Source organism: Macrobrachium nipponense, chromosome 19 (genome assembly GCF_015104395.2).
Source record: "Macrobrachium nipponense isolate FS-2020 chromosome 19, ASM1510439v2, whole genome shotgun sequence".
Taxonomy (NCBI): Eukaryota; Metazoa; Arthropoda; class Malacostraca; order Decapoda; family Palaemonidae; genus Macrobrachium; species Macrobrachium nipponense.
In genome coordinates, this window is record NC_061088.1 from 34424150 (window position 1) to 34439754 (window position 15605).

Consider the following 15605-nt stretch of genomic DNA (forward strand, 5'->3'; position numbering starts at 1 on the left):
CACCTATGAGGTCATTCAGCGCAGACACGGAGGTCGACATGAAAAGGTTTGAGGCGCGTAACAGAAGGAAAACCTCACAGTTGCACTATGAGTCGACTGTTAGGAGAGGGTGGAAAGTCAGCTGGAAGAAAGACGAAATGAATGGACGTACAGTAAAAGTTTCAAAAGGGGTTGCAGCTCGGGGCCGTAGGGACGCTGCAAAGAACCTCAAGTAATGCTTACAGTGCACCGCATGAAGTGCATTGACGGCACTAACCCCCTGCGGTGAATTCTTGTTCTGTGACAGATTTTGACTAACGAATCGTGTCGCTTTCATGCAATATTTCAGAGGGTTTCGGAGCTCGATTCATTTCTCAATAATCCATCTCAACCAACTGCCGTCACCAATGCCGGATTTCAACCCAATTTTCCTTGTGGAGGTTGAATACAAAACAGAGGGAGGAGGTGCAGTCTGGGTGATAGTGTGCAGCATGGTGTCATTCTGAACATCGTACGTGTTGTCACCTGCCGCCAGATAGTTTATTACTTGTGTTGGCTTCGTTCCAAATATTTGATGGATGTGATTAGGAGCGAACATACATCGACTAAGCTGTTTAGCATCCTAATTTCTGACGCATCACCTTGTAATGGGACACCCACCCCCCTACGTATTACAATAGGAAAATTAAACCCCCCCACTACCATCCTATCTGGGTCGAGACAGCGATGAATTTATTAACGACGTCGAATACATATTGGGGTAGACATCAACTGTTGAAGAGCAAAAAGCAATAAGGCAGCGAAGGTTTAACTTGACTGAACGAAATTCTAGGAAGGAAAGAGTATGGTAACGTTCGTTCTTGACCAATATACGATAGCCCCTGTTCTTAGGCAACACGATTCGACGTCTGAGTAACTCCATATGAAAAATCCAGCTCTTTTACGGTTTCATCTGTGTGGTTCAACACACATACATGCATACATTATATATATATATATATATATATATATATATATATATATATATATATATATATGCAACTGTAATAGCCACAGTGCCCTCTAAACTTCTCGATTTCTTTGCAGGCTTTGTAGTGACAAGCGTATCCATAATAGAGCAAAGAATTCAAGAAGTTAAGAGGGCATTGTGGCAATTACAGTTGCATATGTATCTGGTAAAATAAGTGACCAGGAGATTTTACATAATATATATATATATATAGATATAGATATAGATATATAATATATAGATAACTTATATAATTAATTACTATATATTATATATTACGCAAACTTATAATGGAAGTCAATGGCCATATTATACTCACGCGCGCACACTTACTAATTATAGATATAGATAATTAACATATATATATATATATAATATAATATAATATATAATTATATATAGATATATATATTACACATACACTTTTTCGTAGAAGGATTTTATTTTTTTTTGACTGTAAGCCTCCAGTCCTTTTTTACATGTTGCAGTTATTCTCAATGTCTTGTGGCATTGCCATTACGTGTATGAGAGAGAGAGAGAGAGAGAGAGAGAGAGAGAGAGAAGGGAAGAGAGAGAGACGAGAGAGAGAGAGAGGAGAGAGAGAAAGAAAGAGAGAGAGAGAGAGGAGGAGAGAGAGAAGAGAGAGACCACGCCAGACTTCCGCAACACAAGACTCGGAAAGCAAGGCACACTCGCTGAATATTACACGAGCGTTCCGGTGGCATCTTCTTGTTGCCATCACTGAAAGCCACTAAAGCAGGACAGTGTTATATGAATAATTATCATTTATAGAGCCGCTGTCCTATAGGACATGGTTCCGAGAAATAAATAAACAGGGCGTCCACATTCACCCTGTAACTGCTGAATTCGAGAATGAACCAGTAGGTTCACTTTACAAACATGCGCACACATTCACAGATTATATATATATATATATATATATATATATATATATATATATATATATATATATATATATTATATATTGGAGGTGGATGGAACACGAATGAGAGGAAGACCTAAGACCAGGTGGAGAGATTGCATTAGAGATGATATGAGGGAGAAGGGGGTACGGGAGGATATGACACAGGACAGAGGTTGATGGAAGACTCATTAAAAAGGGCGACCCCGAATAGGCATAAAGCTGCGAAGAAGAAGAAGAAGATATATTGCTTTCCGGGTACCACTGACAAGACCCTACAATGTTACTACCGAAGACAGCCACAATGCAATTAATACTAAATGCCTTCCAGTGCCTTCGCAAGCTCCAATCGCGTCACTTAATACCGCTCTCTCTGATACTGCTTCGACCAACTAAAGCGGAGGGAACAATCACAAAGGGTAAACGGAGTTGTTCCTTTTTATCATTATTATTACCAGGAAATAGGCCCTTAAGAATAAGCAATGAACCCGGTAATGGCGGGGCAGGGTCATGAAGGATCCTTCCTTTCACAACAGCACGCAACTCTGGCCCTTACTGACACGTAGCACGGATGGGGGGTATCTTTCTTTCTTTTTTTTCAAGTGGATATTATCTGCTTCCTCTCTAAACACATAAAGGAAGACAAAAAATCTCTGAATGTCTTCACTAGGTCCCTCAGTCACGGTTCTCTCTCGATTATCCAGTTGCAACGAATTCCTTTTCCTTTCGTTCAGTTATCAGAAATAAAGCCAACAGTCGAGACTGTGTTTAAATGAATTAGTCCTGCGTTAGAATTAAGTTTCTTTTGAAACAGACGTCCGCTCCTTCACTCAAAGAAAACGCCTGTCAAATGATTCAGTAACCACAAGAAATACTTCACAGTTTTATTAACGCAATTTATTTATCATGTGTTTTAGACGGATAAAAAATATCTCACGTTCTAATGAATAAGAAACTGAAAGAAATTACATATAAATATAGTTTCAATATTATTATGGTAGTCTTTAAACCTGTGTTTTATAACCGGCGACTACTAGGAACGATTCTTTGCGAGAATGAAGATCCGACATAGGAGCTTGGGTTGGGGATTTGTAGGGCAAAGGCCAGACGATCATTCAACGCAATACCTCACATGTATCTTGAATTTCAAAACGCACACACACACACACTCTCTAATATATATATATATATATATATATATATATATATATATATATATATATATATATAGATATAGATATATATATATATATATATATATAATATATATTATATACCATATTATATACATATATACATACATATATACATTATACATATATATATATATATATATATATATATATATATATATATATATATATATAAAGTCGTGTAAATACGAAAAATAAGAGTCAAGATTACAAAAGAAAATCCAAATATAAGAAAACCCCAAAATAAATCTTCATAACCTCCTACAATCACTCCATGGACCTTCATAAAGGGAGAGAACGCCAGACTAGGTTCGCGACACCGCATAGAAGCCGAGGCCTTCGTGGGCTTTAAACCCTCCCACTGTAACGAACTGGCTGTTACGAATCCGTAAAAGGAAAAATAATCTCGCAAGCTCATGTCTCGAGACGTCGCCACTCAAGAACCTGCTTCGTCCAACGAGGACAACGAAGTGTAACATCGCTTTATTTGTTGACTCTCATCTTCATCACTCGGCATATGATAGGTGCACGCGATAACATCAACAATACAGAAATGAAGCCATAATCATAGTCATAACAACATTACCAGGCCACTGGCGTATAATTGTGGTTCTCAAAAGAGGAAGAGTAGTTCTGATGGCGCTTTAAAACAAGAAAAACTTACATGTGAAACAAAAAACCATACACTTGCAGAGCAAGTTTTCTTGGAATAAAGCATTTGCAAACACGGTTAGACGGAGAAGGGGCCAACACGAATGACAAAAGAGATAACTTACTATATTTTCATACATGAACACAACAGCCAGAAAAAATCTAAATTTTCATAAAATTTATTATTTATGTTTACACTTGTAATACTACTTAGTACTTGACTCCATGCACTTTTGCCGTAACTATTTGGGATGAATCTTATCGACTGTTAAAGACGTGTTACCTCTTAGGCCTATATCTCTTCGGCTATCTTTAACAGTAAGATTCGTCTCAAATAACTAGGGTAACAGTGCATGGAGCCAAGTAATTAGTACTGTATTACAGTCTATCTATTTTCATCATAATACGACGGTCATAGTAAAAAAAATCTGTAGATCACGCTGATTACAAATCGCCTAGTCAATCAAGACTAGGACACGATGCCACATCAACCACCAGCTACGCTACTGGGCAGCCAAAAACTAGCTTCCTTCCCTCTGTGCCCGAAGGTAGCATCAAACAGAAAATGAGGGGAGGCCAAAACCACCGTCAACCAACAGCCAACTCTGAATGAACAGTACGAAAAAACCTAGGAACGAGGGAGGGCGATGGGAGGGAGGAGGGGAACGGGGGATGGAATGCAGGATATGTGGGCACGCAAGACCACAATGCAAACGCGAAGAGAAAATGTCTTGTCTTCTCTGGTATATTTGAAACCCTTGTATGCACTGTATTTACTTTCATGATTTTACTCTAAATATATATACAATTATATATTCAATATAATATATATACAATATTACATATATATATATATTATATAGAGATATATATATACCATAAATAATATAATACATATATTTAATAATATTATATATATATATATATATATATATCATATATATATTCTGACAGCTACATATATATACATATATATGAATAATCTTAATTAAAATAATATATATAGATATATATAATTATATATGTATACACACACACACACCACACACATATATTATATATATTAAATATTATATATCTATATAGTATATATAATATATATATGACACACACACACACCACATATATATATATATATACATACATATAATTCTTGCTTCATCATTTAAAATATGAACAGATGATAACCCGTTTTAATCTGTAGAGCTACTTCCCATTACGGAAATGGGTCATTATCGAAAAAAATAAGGATATGTCTAATGACTGGCAGCACTGATTTGGATGTTAATTTTATTGGAGAAAACTAACGGAAACTGATATAAAGGTAAATCAAGCCGAAGGTATTTAAGACCAGTAACAATATAGCCTTGATTCGACCGAAACATATAAAAACGCCTACTCACATTTAAAGCACTATTTATCCGGGGGAACGTCTTTTTTGGCAGCGCTCACGAAGGAAATACTACATGCAAACATTTCCCTATCAATCTTCCCCTGTGCCAGCTGTGGTTTGGCTCTTTTAATAACACGGAAGGGAACTCATTAGTGAGTTCTTTTCTGCCAAGGCAAAGAGGTCTCTTTCATCCCAGTACTTGAAATGCTGTAAAACAAAAAAGTTCTTTATAACTAAGGATGCCTATTACTGCACTCAGCTGGGCCCGGGATAACCGTTCGTATCATCGCCATTCTGCTTAATTAACATTCCCTACGCCTTGATTGTTCTTCGTTAGAAAATGTTGACTTGAAAACGAGCTCCTGAGTCATTTCAGCGGGTCCTGCTATACTGGCTTAGAGCAGATATTCATAGAGTTTGTCAGCTACAAACAAATTTTATAATTTCTTAAGAAAAGATATCTTTCTCCCAATTACAGTACGCTTTGTAATTGGGTAAGCATGCCAATTCAGTGACAGACTTGACTTCTGTTGAAGATGAATAGAAAGTTTTCAAAATCTAACATTTCCCCAACAATCAAGTCGACTCATTAAGTTGGAATCTTAATATCTGATGACCTGAGTAGCTAAGACCAGTGTTAGTTAATGTATGGAGAGGAAACACAGGCTCTAAGAAGAAAAAAAGCAGTTAAGCTTGACAGAACAGAGATGAGAATGCTGAGGTGGATTATGGGAATATCGCTGCTTGAGAGGTTGGAAAATGATGAAATAAGATTAAAGATTGCAGAGATGATAAGATCACGATTGAGATGGTATGGGCACATGTTCAGGATGGATGACGAGGAGGGAGTGAAGAGGTCTTGGGAGGATCCTGTTAAGAGGAAGACGATCGAGAGGGAGACAGAGAATTAGATGGCGAGATAAAGTGAAGGAAGATATGGAGAGAAAAGGTTTGGTGGAGGATGATTCCTTTGATAGTACTAAGGATAACGGTGGAAAAGATCTTACGACCTGCGTAATAACATCCCAAGCCCACCTGAAGGGTTTTTTTTTCTTTCGATGGCAGTAATGCTATTATTATTAATATTATTGTTATCATTATTCGTAAGATGAAACCTATTCATACAGAACAAGCTCCCTAGGGTCATTGACTTGAAATTCAATCTTCTAAAGGATATGGTGTTCATTAGATGACGGTAGTAATGTATACACCTGTGATACTGTACGGGTAATATCAGCTGCCATCAACTCTTTCTAAAAACTGGCATACATATCCAACTCTCACTATACTCCTTGTATTTTTATTTACAAACCAGTAAACTGCATGTAGTACAGTAATTTTACTTACACAATTTACACGCGTCTGTCCTGCTATAACTTACAATGACTGCATGAAGTTTCACACATAAACATCGTACAGCTCCCAATGGAACTTATAGACTTTGTCTACAATAATAATAATAAATAAATTAAAAAAAACTTCCGATTCATATGTTAAGGCCCTTCCACATAGTCGAACTTTGCTCATTCGACGAACTCTGTTCAATGTGACGCCAGACGCGGAGAAACAGCGGGCAAGGTTCAGATTTTTCCCGCCTCTGACATCACATCCAACAAAGTTGTCGAGCAAAGCTCGACCTGTCGGACAATGCACAATTCAGTCATTGTTTCCTTCCCATGCTCTGATCCTCTGACTTTAGCATTCTCCTTTATCGGTCCTTTCAAACTTTAAACCTTACAGCCATAAGTCTAATAAGAAGTAGGTCTTATTGCTTTCTTTATGACTAAGCCACACCATTCATTCCCCCTACCTTTTCCTCGTTCTCTTTAAAGCCAAGCTAATGAGGGGCATAGGTCTTTGAATTTGAAAAATCGTGACTTATCTGTGGCTAAAGTGTCAGCAACCACATGAATATCTGGAACTTAAAAGATGGAAGGACTATCAAAATTTATGTTATCAACTCTTGGCCCTACATAGGCCCCAAATAAAGTGCTTGCATACAATGACTTATTAATGAGCAAATTGAGCTACAGAGAGAAAAAAAATTAAAACGGGTTTGGAGATAACCAGCTATGTTGTCAGCATTTTCTTTCACTATCGATTCATCATGTACTGTACCTAATACAATTTCTACGATCAAACCACATCTTCAATTACAAAACCCAAAAGTTTATTCTTATTTTCTATAGAAAAACCCTTCATTCTAAAGTAAGTAACATAACTGTCATTTCATGTAAATACCAAGGAGGACTAAATAGTCTATAGGAACTTTCAAAAGGTCAGATAAGCAAAAAGATAAATAAAACTACACACAGTTCTGATTAATCTCCTCGGCTCAGCTGATTTATTCACAAAACCTAATTCTGACAACTATGCTCTCTTCTAAGCTGATGGATTTACATTTCTCCTGACATCATAGCATACAATACCACATATACTCAACACTGCAATGCTTTTTTGAAAATATATCAATTTCAAAGTGCATAATCAAGTTGGAAAAGCAATTTACGAGTATAAGAAATGCACACCACATTCAAAATTTCAACCAACATTTTCTTTCACTTTAAATGAACCACATACTGCATCTGTTTTATAATGGATCATCAAAACATAGCTTCACATACAAAATTAAAAAGTTTTTCTATTTTCTTGATAGAAAAAACCCATTGTTCTTCCTAAAATCAGCATAAACCTTGATAAGAATTTTGAGTGCAGAGTAATTCAATTAGATTTTAGTGCTAATGTCTTATTACTAAATGACAAGGCACTTTTTACAGTAAGACAGCAGAGTTGCTGTGTACATGATCTTCAGTGAACCAAGACCTATTGTGTCTGGTGTTCCACAGGGCAGTGTTCTTGGTCCACTGTTATTTTTAGTGTATACAAGTGATTTGGTTGTTGGCCTGGGAAACAAGATTCTTCAGTATGCCGAAGATGCAACACTTGAGGGTGCAGTCGAGTACCCACTTATGAGAAATGAAGCTGCCCTCAGCCTCAATCAGGACAATGGCTGGATCAGGAAATAGTGTAGTCAGTGAGGTATGAGGCTAAACTCTGGTAAAATAAAATCACTACTGATTAGCAGACCTTGTACAAATTTCCCACCCCATCCTCCCCTTCAGATGGATGGAACTTTGCTAATCGAGTCTGAAGCTTTAACTATTTTGGGTGAAACTTTTGACTCACATCTAACCCTTGAGAAAAATCTAATAAAATATTTAGCAAATGCCCCACGAAAGTTAAGGCTTCATATATTTCTAACAGTGATAAAATCAATGCAACCTGTTTTAGGTTACAGTATTTGTACTTCCTTTACTGGAATTAACGCTTTTAGATAAGGTGGTTTGTGGTGGTAGGTTTCTGTTTCCTATCAGTAGCAGTTACGAACTTATGACTTGGACCATCGACAGATGATCTCTTGTTTGTCACTTTTCATAAGTTGTATTTCAACAAGGATCTTTCACATTCACAATTGATCCATGATCCCCTCTATCTGCTGAGAGCAACCAGATTCATTATACAGCAGCACCAATATGCAATAAATAAGCCTTAATGTAGAACTTCTCAGTTCCAGAGATCCTTTATTTCTCACTCCGTTGGACTGTGGAACAGTCTCGCAGAGGATGTCGTGCAGTTAGAACTTCAGAAGTGAAAATGCAATGCATAGCTACCCAAATACAATTCTTCTTGCATTAAAATACCTGTTTATCTATTTTCCTATTAATTTTTTTGTTTTGTTTTTAGTATGTGGGATCTCTTCTTTCTGTATTTCCCTTTACTTCCTCTTACTTCTTCCTAATGAGCATCATATTCTTTGGAAGCTTGAATTTCAAGTCATTGGCCCCTATGGGCTTGTTCCATACAAATAGGCTTCATCTACTGAATATAATAATAATAATAATAATTATAATAATAACACCTGAGTTTAGTCCTATGTAAATACTGCGAAGGAATAAATATTCTACAAGAGCTGTTCTGCAAAGACAAACAAGCAAAAATCAATAATCTTAAGGAAAACTATACATTATTCTAATTATGTACTGTGCCCTACACAGTCAACTGTTTTACAATTAAACCTGGCATCATATGACATCAAAAACATTAGGTATAGTATGTTTTTGGATAAATATATCAACTGCAAAGTGCATTATTAAATTATAAAAGAAATTTATGAGTATGACATACATACTGTGAAAAATTTCACCATCTTGGACACCACAAGCTTAATTCACTGAGACCAATACAGCAATATATAATTGTTGGAGATCCAAGCTATACTATATTAATGTGACAAAGACTGTACCAAATTACGTATCATAAAATCAATAGAAAATTGTATTCATTAAAAGTACAACACGCATCCACAGCACCTTTAGTTGGAACATTATCCAAACATAACAATCTACTAGCCATCACTTTAACTAAAATGCCTAATCTGGTGTCATAACCTCCAGCTAGTTGTTCACATGACTCAGAGTGACATCTGGACCTACACTCTAAGGCAAATACACTGATATCAATTACATATATGTACACACACACACACACTGTCTCATTCACCATTTTTTGATCAGGCTTTCCAGGGGGTAAGTGTGTAAGGAGCTCTTTCCACTCTCTTCCATCTTATGCACTGGCAACCTGAATTCCCAAATGGTCTAGATCTTCACCTATTATCTTTCTCCACAATGCCCTGGGTTTTACCGCTTTTTGTTCTTCTTATACTTCCATATCTGCAGCCTAACAGAATGTGACCAACCCTTCATTATCCACTCTAAAACCATCACAATCTTCAACTTCTCATCCTCTTTTCCAACTCTGAACTCCTAACCTCTCTGAAACTTAATTGACAATTTGATCTTCCAAACACATTCCAACCATGTAACTCAGAACCGCATGGTCAAACATCATCAGAATCTCCTACCTGCTGATATCTCTACTATATAAACAATCATAAACGTTAGATATAGCATAAAATTTTACTTACTACAGTCCACTCTTCCAACTTTTAAGCTGTTGTCTCTATTTTTATTACTACCTCCTAAATATAAGGTTGATAATCCACTACACTCACTAGTTAACTGTTCTTACTTCTTGATCTAAGTAACCCCAACCATAACATGACACTGTTCCTCCTGCCATCTCTGTTCACTATCTCTAGTAAACATTTGTAAATTTTGGTCACTCAGAATAACTTGTTTAATTTGCACTTTGCAATTCTGAGCATTACCAATGATATTTTACTTTCATTTATTGTATGGTATGTCCACCTCAACATCTCTCCCACAGCATCCTTAAGGTTGCTTTCAAAACCTGATTTTCTCCTCTGCTTTATTCTGTCACCATAGGCTTTTCTTACATTTATTTTTCTTTCTTCTCTCCTCTGTTCCACACTTCCTCCTAACAAAAATATTTTTGGACTTCTTCCTTTGGCTCTGCTGTTAACACCTGTCATCTACAATATGTATTATATCATAGCTTCAAGAGTCTCAAACTCAGCACTCACTCATCCATTACCATCATAAACATTGCAGAATTCATGTCCAATCCTTGACACACACCAGCAATTACATCAGATTCTTCTGATATTACTACCAATGACTTGATTCTAGATGTTTTAACTAAATCTTCCCAGTACCCTCTTGACTTTGCAATGACTGTCTCACTGACTTGATACCCAAACACGTGCCTTCTCAAGTTCCATGAACACTTAATACATCTTCATTTTTGCATGTCATTTCCAGTAATTGCTTCATTATAAAGATCAACTCTATTTGACTATAACGTACACAACGAAAACATTTTAGTCACTACCTTCACAAGACCACATAAACACTTGAGGGCTGTACTTTATGAATGCTAGATACGTATGTCATTTATCACCCCACAGCACCACTATACTCTTTTTTTCCATCTGTCCATCCGCCTGTGGTGTTTGCGCATGGTAACACTGCGTCCCGGGCTTTAAATAATATCCTATTTCGAATATTAATGGTGCAATTTGCATACAGTAAATTATTAAAACACTTTTCAATTGCAAATGTACACCAAGATATCCTTTTATTTACCTAAAACTAACACATAGCGTAACTATTTAAAGCCCGGGACGCAGTGTTACCATGTGCGACCACCACAGGCAGATGGACAGATGGAAAAAAACAGAGTATAGTATACTACACTACTGGGCAGTAGTTAATATCTTATTTCAAAAAACAACGGGGAACTAGTTTCCCCACACCCCCTCACATACAAACAAACTATGGAATTTACGAAGTCTCAGAAATGAGGAAAATATGGGGCTATGGTAACAGAATGGTTGCTTCAAGCAACTCGAAAAATCATGGGAATTTATCCATAATCTAGATGCTGACACTGAAATAGCTAATAATAAGACAATTTTTCAATTTGTCTTTATGACATATTACAGACACTGAAATTACAAACATGGATGAGGGCCAAACATCCTCATGCCTCTTCCTAATCAAGGCACTACAGGTATATTCAATTTTGATATATGGTCAAATATTTGAAAGACAGCATAACCCTAGAAAATTAGTGTACAGTTCAAGAATTATGAAAATGTGGAACTACAATACTGCAGTGTTTGTCAAAGCAACAAACGACTAAACCACTCTGAAGAAAATATCCAGTTCAAGAATTATTATCTACAAAAGTGCTTAAGTAGTTCTACTTAATACTTCTATACAAACCTATTTTCCACAAATGACAGTAGGTGTCAATTATGTGCTGCTTTTATCTGATATACAGGGTACTTGTATAATACAGTGTTGTTCTTATAAAATTACAGCACTTAAGTAAAAATGCAGGGAAAATGTAGAGAGCTATAGAAAACTTTTAATATGAACTCATATCAATAAGATACAAAATCTTAGAAGATATGCAGGAACAGTCAACTCTCTAAATGTGCGAATATTGAGGAATTCAAGATAAACACTGACTACACCAATCACCTACAAGAATGTAGAGGCTAAATTGGACAATTCCCAATGACTAACCAAATGAAGTACCAAAGTATGGGGTTCTGAAAAAGTTTGCAAATAATAGCAGTCTGAAAATTTTAAAGGCTCTTCCTTTAAAACAAGTATATAAAAAAAAAAAATCAACAAAACTGAGTCTTACATCAGACTCCCTCAAGAATGTGACAACCATCAAGCACAATTATACAATGGAAATAAAAATGAAAAAAGGAGGAAATAAAATCGGATAAAAGATAGCAAGGCCTAACCCTTTAGGGGGTCCAAATTCACTGCATTACTCGAATCATGGGAAAACAATGAAAAAAAGTGCAATACGTACATCTGCTTACAGTTTCAGATTGTAAATAGGAAAAAAAATAAAACATGATATGGACCCAAACAATTTTGAGAAAGTCGTAAATCTCTGCTTTTGTCACCAGATAAACTGCTCATTTTTTTTTCAAATTTACCATAAATTGGCTGCTGAAGAGCAAGAGCCCGTGTCACATTCCGACCTGGTTCCTAAGTGTTCACTCCACAAACATTTGCAAGCACACTACACTATCCTCATGAGGGGCAGAGCATTAGTCTCTTTGTTTTTCACAATCACTGCTTCTGTATGCTGATAACCTGCTCATATTTGGGCAAATATACTTCTGTAAGCAGAAGTGTCAAAAGAAGAAACTGAAAATAGTAAAGAAAACTTAAACACACATGAGGAGCAGTGAATTTGAACCCCTGAACTGTAGGATTACTGCCTTTTTAACCACATGTGCATGTGTGTGTGAGTTTCAACATTTGTGCTCAATTACACACAGCACTGACTATAGTCAAACTCATCCTTTTTGGCCAGTGGGGCATTGGTCGCGGTAGGCCTGGATTCTCCGCACATTGCCACAATTCTATAAATACGCCACGACAGTGACGAAGAAATGTGTCTGATATTTTTTATACTAACTAAATATTTGGTAATTACTCTGTCTTATAATAAAACTTCATTTGTTTAAGAATGACTAAGTTTTTGATGGGAGAATTGATATTATTGAAAATGTTTTCCTGAGATTTGACAACACCGCTGTACTGTTATTTTGCTCCGTGGCCACCTCTCTCCGTCTCCGGACACCGAAGGTCATTCTGTGTCACTGAGTCACTGACCCAACATGGATACATCTCCCACTCCTCGCTGCCCCTGCCTGCATAGTCAAGCAAAGGAAATAATTTACAATGTAAATCAGTACTTTTTAGATGAAAAGGCCAGCGGTGCAAGATATATCAGTAGAGCGATTTATAGTCATTCGTCATTAACATCGATGACAGCTCAGACGACGAATCTCCTGATTAAACAGTCTGAGAGAGAGAGAAAGAGAAAAAGAAAGGGGTGGGGCGGAAGTACCTGGGTAGACGTGGCAACGGTGGGGAAAATGCCCGGTATTCTTGACCAACGCCTCACTGGCCAAAAAGGATGAGTTTGACTATAAGGCACTTCAGTTCTCATGTTACCATATCATACATCATCACTTTTGCAAATTACTTAAAAAATAGAAATTCCCCTAGTAATAGGCAGTAAGGCAGTAATAAAACTTCCATCTGAGATTGTAGCTTTAAAGGTAGGCAAATTTGAAGCATCATAAGAAAAGGGGCTCTTTTTACCCTAATCCTACAGAATAATAACCATTCCCAGGGAAAATTACATTATTTACACCAATTATGACACTACCAAAATATCAGTAGACTAAATGAACCTAACCTACCCCAACCTAAGACATAGCATCCTTGATGAAACCCTTAATTATTACACCGGTTTAAACAGAGCAGATTAATATATTGCTATGACTGGTATAAAAATGCTAGTAAAATTAGAGGACAGACCCCTGTCATTAATTTTATATTTATTGTAAATTTTTGTACTTGCCCTCAATGAATCCTGATCGTGGAACTCTAAATCAGTTTTATAAACAGCCAATACAGTATACAAAAAACTATGACACAACTGTACAGGAAGTAATAGCAACTTTCTGCCTCTTAATCACAGTTTGGGATGAATAAGAGGCTATTTTAGGGAAAAGGAAGGCCCTCGTCAGGCGAGACGCACACCACCCTCGTTGAGGTTAGGATGGCTACAAGGTTGAGAGCATCCAGGGCATCAAAATGCCCCTTTTAATTAGGACACAACTCCTTATGAGAGGAAAGGATGTTTCCATTTGAAAAAGAATTGTATCATTTTCCTTGAAATTTTTCAACTGCACATTCCAAGTTTTCCCACCATCAAATACTGCTGGTCCAATTCAATTGCTATTGCTTTTCCCTACCTATCCCATACTCTCTACTAATCTTAGGTTATCTACACACTAGGATACTGCCAAAGAAACACCTACCTAGGTAGTAGGCTATACTAGCCTAGTACTCCAACAATTAGAGTAAAGATATCAACAAACCAAGACATTTACATACGTAAATAGCTCATACATTACAATTCGACAAGAAATTATCCTAAACTACCCAACAAAACAGCCTAGGCTAGTAAGGATCTAATTTGTTACGAGCACTTCTTAGGCTAGTGGGAACAGGCCTAGCCTAGTGACTATACACACCCTATTAGTTAATAGTATATTGGAATGCATCTTAAACTCTTATTATTTTGATTTATCACTGTGGACAGCATCAGGAAGGTACCCCAGGCCTAAGCCCATAACCTGTGGCCTTGGCTTACACCGTGACCCAGCACAGCCTTAGGATACCTCCACGGACGCGGAATAGCTAGGCGAGTCAAGTCTACTTACTTTGAATAATTTGACCTTCGCGTTCTCTCCTGAAGGTGAATAAAAGGGACCTGGTCTCCTGCAGGTGGGAGATGTCAGAAGTCTCGCGCGGTCTCAAAAAATACAGGCCACAACCCCTTTGTCAAAGAAGTAAACAAAGTCTCCTCTGGCTGTCAGATGCCTCAAATCAGCTGATCACTCGCCGAACGAAGATCAAAACACGTTAGAATAGAGTCGGAATATAATCATTCAGTTGAGCGGATAACAATGAGTGATTCTGTACGGAAATGCCAGAATCAATCGAGAACGTTCATACATGAAGAGAACTCTTAGGGCGAGACTGGTAGCGTCACTATCTCACTGCCACCCATTGATCACTGGCGTTTCCAGCTGCGAAATAGCTTTACACTTACACACTGGCTGGCACTCTGTCCCTCACTGTTGCCAGTTGTCCCGCTACACGAGTACCGCTCACTTTAGCACAAATTTAATTTTCTCTTAATTATTCCAAGTGGTCAGTAAACGAAAAAATGTCCTATTAACTCACTTGTTTGGTTTTGTACAGCCCTCCACAGAGGCGTTTCCCTCTCTGGTGGGGGCCTTGTACGTTTTAAAATAAGTTGCTTCTTATATTTTTGTACTAATTGTCTTTATTTTCTCGTCAGTATCGTACGTAGCTCCTGCAGAATGAGAGAGCCTTTAGTTCTTTTTTAAATTTGTTTTAT

At 37.1% G+C, this 15605-nt stretch overlaps 1 protein-coding gene across 1 annotated transcript in view; it reads right to left on the reverse strand.

The window, feature by feature from the left end:
* Positions 1-15320, reverse strand: part of LOC135216012 (protein-tyrosine sulfotransferase-like) — a 155695-nt gene extending 140375 nt beyond the window's left edge. The window contains exon 1 of the mRNA XM_064250959.1: positions 14902-15320. The gene's annotated coding sequence lies outside the window, so the exon portion shown is untranslated. The remainder of the gene's footprint in view (positions 1-14901) is intronic.
* Between the last annotated feature and the right edge of the window lie 285 nt (positions 15321-15605).